Consider the following 7728-nt stretch of genomic DNA (forward strand, 5'->3'; position numbering starts at 1 on the left):
AAACAGTTTTAGTATTAGTGGGTAAAAACAGAAGAATGAAAAAATTAAATATTTTATATGCAAGACAAAATAAATTTACATTTTATTTGTTTTCCATGGAATAAATTTTATTTTTTTTCTAATTTTATTTTGAGAGGAAAAGAAAATATGTTGTAGAAATCCTTTCTCTTTACATTTTTTTTTGTCCAAATTCGAACACTGGTTTAAATCGGTTTTGTATAAAAGTTGAGATTCGAAAACCGGTTTTTTAAATCGATTTTTGTATAAACCCTAATAATTAATTTATATAAATATATACTTGATTTTTTGTTCCAGATTATTTGTTTATGTCTGATTCTGTTTGTAATTTATGTAAAATCTCTGCAACTGATCTTAGTTTCACAGACGCCACGCGAGGTTTGAATGATAAAACATTTCACAGTCCACAGTTTTAAAGTAATATTTTGGTAATCATTTTACACATTTTTTTATATTAACAATATTATAATTAGTCGTATTAGTTGTTTCATCTTTACAGATTAATTAATAACTCAATAACCATTCAATATTTTTTACAAAACTGCCCTTCAAAATAGAGATTTTTTAACAATATTCATGTATTAATTTTATATTATTATCCTAATAATTCTCCCCTACTGAAAATGTAATTATTATCCCCCCATTTGTGATGTAATAAATTTCATTAAATCGGATTACAAATTTCTCGAAAAAAAATTGTAAGCTTCAGCTTACATCATATTTTGAGCAAAAAGAAGATTTACAATTATCCTGAGATAAAATCCTTGAAAACGGATGTCTTAAAGAAACCTTGATTTTTTTTTTAATATAATTTTCTAACATTACATTACTAACAAAAATAATTAGTATATTTAATTAATAATAATTATTTACTTGATTATGTTTTTTTTTTAAATATTTTCAATCAATTATTATTTTCTAATAAATTAAAATTTTAGAAATTAATTTTATGATCACTTCTTAAACTCAATAAATAATTATTAAATTTATGAATGACGATACTTTCATTCATGGCCTTGTTATTCAATTAGAAAGTTTTATTTCTATTAAAAAGGAGTGGTCATTATTTTTTTAGTTATTAACTATATATTTTTATTTTAATATACCTTGTTAAAAAAACATTTTTATTGTCTGAAAGATGGTAAAATTTAAATCAAATTCTTGGAACATAGAAAAAAAATCTGGAAAAGAAAGTAGAATAGAAAGTACACGTTATATTTTCAAGACGTTTTAAAATGAATCAAAACCAATTGATTAAATAGGAAGTTTCTTACTATAAATGCACTATGAATCAATAAATCAATGTACCAAAAGAAAATGGTTTAATAATACAGTTTATTTGTATAAAAGTAAAATTACAAAATTAAAAAAAAATGTATGTTTCAAATATATATTTTGTCTGTATTTATTTTTCTCAATAAATTAATTGCAAATAAATGAAGAGAATTTTTGTTTCATCTATTGAAAATAAGTTTATTTAATTAAGAAATGTGTTTCTCAAATTAATCTTTTTTGTTAAAGTTAATTTATTTGATTAATTTTCTACTGAAATAATAATGTTTAAAAAAGAAACATGTCAAGCGATATGATTTATTGTGTTAATATTTGTACTTCTATTTTTCTTTAAGAAGTGATGAAATTTGTAGCAGCATTATAACATTTATTTTCTATTGGGAATTTTAAACCTTTGGGAAATACATTTTTCGTTACATTTTTATTTATTATTTCATATATTAAATTATTCTCAATACTACACATAAACCTAAAAGTATTTAGTTTCCTATAAATTAAAGACATATAATCACTTTCATATAGTTTTAACAATTTGTCGATTTGCAATGTATTATTTACGTGATTTACTTTCACTAATTAACTAGATCAGCGTTAATGAACTTAAAAAGTGACAATATGAAGATGACAGCAATAAAATCAAATGACAGTAAAAAAATAATTGAAAGCAAAAAAAATAGAATCAGCTATTTACTTAGAACCTTCATAAATTGCGCTTAATTTATTCTCAAAGGTTAGGAGAAAAATAACTTACTGGCATTCCTAATGTATTGTATAAGTGTCACAACTGTATACATTCTTTTCATGTTCCAAATACAAGTCGTATGCTAACTCTCATAAATACGTGAAAACTTGCTAAAACTTTGTTCTAGATGCACTTGATTACCGAACATAATTGAATTAAATGTTACGAAAAAAAATATAAGAAAATAATATTTAATTGTCGCGTAACTTTGAACAAACTTAACAACCTTTATAGAAAAAATAATATATATTTTAGTAATATATACATTTCATAAATTAATTACCATAAATAATTAATATTTTAATTATTTTAATTTAATTAACTATAATAAGAGAATTAATTAATAATAAGTGTTATTGTAATTAATGAATAATCAAATAAAATAATTTTATTAATATCAAAGTTGAACATACTGTCATTTTGTTAAATTATTCTATACGATTTTGAACTTTCGTTTAAAAATAGATGACTTGTATGGAAACCTGGCTTTATAACTAGAAAATTGGAGATTAAAGGTCAATGAATCTATCACCTTCACGATGCGAATGAATTCCTGTCTTCAGCAGGAATATAATACCAGCGGCTATCAATGTTAAATATCTGGGTATGCATCTACATAGAAGATTTATTGACCTGGAAAGTACACATTCAACACAAAAAGAGTTGTTCTTAATATTAAGTTCAGAAAACTCTATTAGCTATTGCGGGAAGAGGCGCAACACTAGTGGTTAGTTTTAAAACCTGTCTGGATCTACACAAATATGGAGAAGTGGCAGGTTTAACATTGGCATTAAACAAAGATTTTAGTTGAAGAACCTAAGAAGGATCATTAGCGTACATTACGAACAGGATAATTCGCGAGGATTTTCAAGTGGAAACTGTGGAGGGATCCATTGTGAAAAACAGTAGCCAATACTAAATAAGGCATGTATTAACTGTCAATCCTTTTAACATTGGTTTAACAACCCAGAGGCTGAAGTGTTAGAAGTTACTACATCTACCATTGAGAATCAAGAACTAACTAATAATTAAGTGAAAATTTCTAAACGAAATTATATAATTCTTGGACAAGACTAAAAAAATATTTATCTGTTTTCTGGCCAAAATTTCCTTTCTGCCATTGATAGATAACACAATGTGCCTTCAATATACACAGCTGATATTTTCTTCTTATGTATTGCTGCGTTGTTGAAAGTGCAACCCCTTGTTTATGTCCTTAAGTGTTAGTCATGTTAAATGTTTGGTTTACACAATTCTTGATGCACGATTGAAATTATTTAATTCTTGAACAAGACTACTTAAATTCTCTATTATATGACCAATACTGGATCTTCGGGGTTTCAATATTCTCAAATTTTCTTCTTCCTTTGATAGATCACACAATGCGCCTTCGACATACACAACTGATATTTTCTTCTTCTGTATTGCTGCTCTGTCTGCTAAGTCCTTGTTTCTTTTTTGGTAATCTATCAAAAAGAAAACATAAAACTGCGCACTGCTACCATGCACATCCACGTGCGGCGGCCCTGGATACAATAGATACGGGTACTTCCACACGTAATAGCAATTCCATATAGCACACACTTATATAAATACTTGTCCTATCAGACAAATTTCGTCACAGTGTCAATGACTGGAAACAACAAATACAAATTGTATGCATTGCAGTGCGCGCGCATGACGTACATTATCAATGGATTTGCTTTATCCACCTGAAATATAATTTTATCTATTCCCTTACTGAAGGAATTCACAATCGTGCTTATTATAATAAATGTACGCAAAACCACTTTCAGATAATGGACGTAACACAGTAGTGTTGTCACACCTTTATATTATTTACATACATTATAACTAAAATAAGAACGTTAATTACAAGTCATACTTAAAATAGTTATTATATTGTTACAATTGTATGAAAATATTTATTTTTTTATGTTACTGTTACAATAAAGATCATTATATCTACTTTTTTTTATGTGAAATTATACCAACACAAAACACACATACCTTATCTGATATAATCAAATGCAATTATCAAATTTGTTATATTTATAGACAAAAATAAATAAATTTTGCTCGCTGCTTTTTCGTGCACTGACACAATTCAAAAACCAATTTTTTCCTTGTTTTGATGCATTTAAATCCTTGTATTTTATACTAATTTTTCACTTAATTATTAATACATTAATAGATACTATTATTTGTAGCAGTTGATCTATATTTCGTTAGTTATTGTATGAAAATGTTGATATTTTTATGTTATTGTTGTAATAAAAAATATTATTATATTTACTACTTTTCTTATGAAATTATATCAACACAAAACCTATATACCTTATCTGATGTAATCAAATGCAATTATCAAATTGGTTTTATTTATTGACAAAAAATAAATTTTCCTTATGCCATTATAGTCTTTCACACAATTCAAAACTAATTGAATTAAGCACTTTACATTCTGTAAAATTATCTATAAACAAACAATGTTATATCAATTTATTTCAGGTAGATTTCAAAAACATTTCATAATGTATCAAAAAAATTCCAATCTCGAAAGATTTCATTTTTTTACAATAATTAAATAACAAAATATAATTAAGTAAAATTGAATTCTTATCATTTTGAGCATAAAATAATAAAATTTTGATATTATTTCATTTATCTACCAAATATTTCTGCAGTTAAAGTAATATTTAATTAGTATATATTACTTAATTATTTTTTGTGACATGTCTATATTTATTATAATTATTCTTTGCTTTAAAAAAGAGTTAATTCTCTCATTAATTTATAATTATTTTTATTTCCTAAGTTGATTAAAGTTTTTAATTAAAATAAATCATATTTTCAATAGTTATTTTTGTGTGTTTGTTCATAATTTTACAGAAAATATATATTCATTATTTCAGGTGAATTTTAGCTTATAAACATGATTATAAGATATATAATTCTCTTAAATTAATGAATTTTCATAATTTGTTTCTACAATTTTTAAGCAATTAAAGATGAAATGTATATAAAAATGTTTTAACAACATATGTATATACTAATTATTTCAATTTTAATTAAGTCTTCTGCTAGCTATAATTTTTACCAACTTTATCACATATTTCAGTAACTGAAGATCACATTTCTAAGAATAAATTTATAAAAAAGTATTCTTATTTCAGGTAAATTTCAGTATTCTCCTAATATGTTTAAGATACAATTGAACGCTAAATTCCACACTAAAATAATTTTACTAAATCTAGTTTAGCATTACAGTTGACAATTCATTAAAAAATTATATACGTATGGATTATTTCTTAAAATATTTATAATAAATACTGAATTAGTGTAAAATGTTATAAAATTCTGTAAAAATCTTTCTAATTATATAAGATAAACCAAATAATCTAACGATCGTCTATTCATACAGGTTTCAAGAATAGACATTCTTATTCACAAATATTCAACATTTTACTTATGCACTTTTGAACTTCAGGTATTTCGAAAGTACGAAAACTTGAATGAAGAAAAAAGAATGTAGGTAGCCATAATACAAAAATGAGGTACATCTTGTTTGGAGCGTCGTGGACCATTAAAAGAGAAACTCACCAAAAAAAAACACATTACATACATAAACTGAACGATGCCAATAATTGAAGTTCATTGACACCAGAGTCATTATCTACCTGAGATTATCTTGAAAAATAAAAAAAAAAAACATATATATGTCACGGCACAACAAAAACGCCTTGTCCAGGTACAAATTTAGCAATCGTATAATTGAAGTTCGATGACCCGATCGATCGAACTTTTGGCTTCTTTATCTTTGGATAATTAGTATCAAAATCCGACCGTTGTCATGCTAAATTTTTCATTGATAACAGCTATTCTCGCTCCTCCTCTCCTATACCTACTATGCGCTAGATACATAAGGTGGTATAAAAACTTAAAATACTCTCGAAATGTGAACAGAAATTGTTCGGATTTGTCTGGGTTTCGCGTTATAACGTTATACAACGGATATACATGAGATACGTATATATCGTTGCAACTGACGTCGCCGGAGCCACTCAACTCAATTCACGCTCGACATCGGGGGTACTTTTTCGTGGAATACAAAAAAATCGGTGAGACATTCAATTTCTTACAGTATAAATAATAAATTTTACAAACGCTTTTATTGATATTGATGCAACCAAAATATTCATGAAATTGCTTTTACTTGTTAGTAAAATTTCATATTTTCAAACTAGTAAAAGTATCATGTAAATTAATGTTTAAATGTACATCAATAATTTCAAGTAACAATAATTAAAAATTAAAAAATCGGTGAGGTATTCAATTTCTAACATTATAAATATTAAATTACAATCGCTTTTATTCATACGAATGCAATCAAAATATTCATGAAATTATAAAAGTTCATAATTTCAAACTAGTATAAGATGTAAAGAAATATTTCAATTATTTCAAGTAAAAATTACATAAAATATTTCAAATATATTTTTTATGGTAGAATTTTAGTTGTTAGTAAAACTCTATATTTTCATAACATTAAAAGTTACAAATAAATAAATATTTAAGTGTATATCAATGATTTCAAGTAAAACTAATCATAAAAAATAATATAATTAAAAAAAAGTTTTAATAAAAATATACTGTTGTATATAATAAAGTTTATATTGAAAACTTAATTATGTTCAAAATTAATTATATTTTAATTGGAACTTGTTGCGATATTTAATTATATTTATTAAAGTATTTCTGTTAATATTAACTAAGAAAACATAGTTTTTCAAGTCCATTATAATTATAAATATTCAAAAACTTTGTACATAATTACTCACAAAATACGAAAAAAATTTAATATACAAAAAATTCATTTTTTTATAATATTTTTCATGTAAAATCATGAGAGTATATAAAAAAAATAAAATGAAAAATTCTATATACTTCGAAGTAAATATTTACGATAATATGTGGTAGGAATGTCACGTTCCACGCTTATTTTTTTTTTCTCGTACATGAGAGCGTCGAAGCTATTTCGATATGAAGTATTCACTGCATAAGAGAGAGAGAAAAATATAAGGGAGAGATATGTCTAATATATCATATTTATTTTTATATAATAAATTTAATGCACTGAATTGAATCGGAGATATTTCATTAAATCCGCAGAAATTGCCATATAACATTTGGAATGCACATCCACTTGGATATACAGTAGAATTTCGCTTAACGAGCATTTCGCTTAACGAGCAAAATTAATTATAAGAAAAATGACTCGCTTAACGAGCGACGTTTCGCATAACGAGTGACGATGAGAAGAGAAGTCCCGGATTTTGCGTCTGCTACATCATTTTGAAAACTTAATTATACATATTATGTATATTTTTTTAATATGTTTCACTATACGAGTAAAAATCCGAAAATTTTGGAACGGATTAAACTCGTTAAGCGAGGTTCCACTGTATATTAGCAGTTATATAATTTTGCAGTAAACAGTAAATATAAATTATAAATATATAATCAATTAAATTAGTTATTATTCGGTAAAAAATACCTCGCATTGTGCGGTTTCAATCAGCCCGGTTTCTTTACTATATTAGCATTCATATAAATATCAATATATAAATATTTATATATACAAATTATAAATATATAATCAATGAAATTAACTATTA

This window comes from Nicrophorus vespilloides, unplaced genomic scaffold (assembly GCF_001412225.1).
Source record: "Nicrophorus vespilloides isolate i.1.1-1 unplaced genomic scaffold, Nicve_v1.0, whole genome shotgun sequence".
Classification (NCBI taxonomy): domain Eukaryota; kingdom Metazoa; phylum Arthropoda; class Insecta; order Coleoptera; family Silphidae; genus Nicrophorus; species Nicrophorus vespilloides.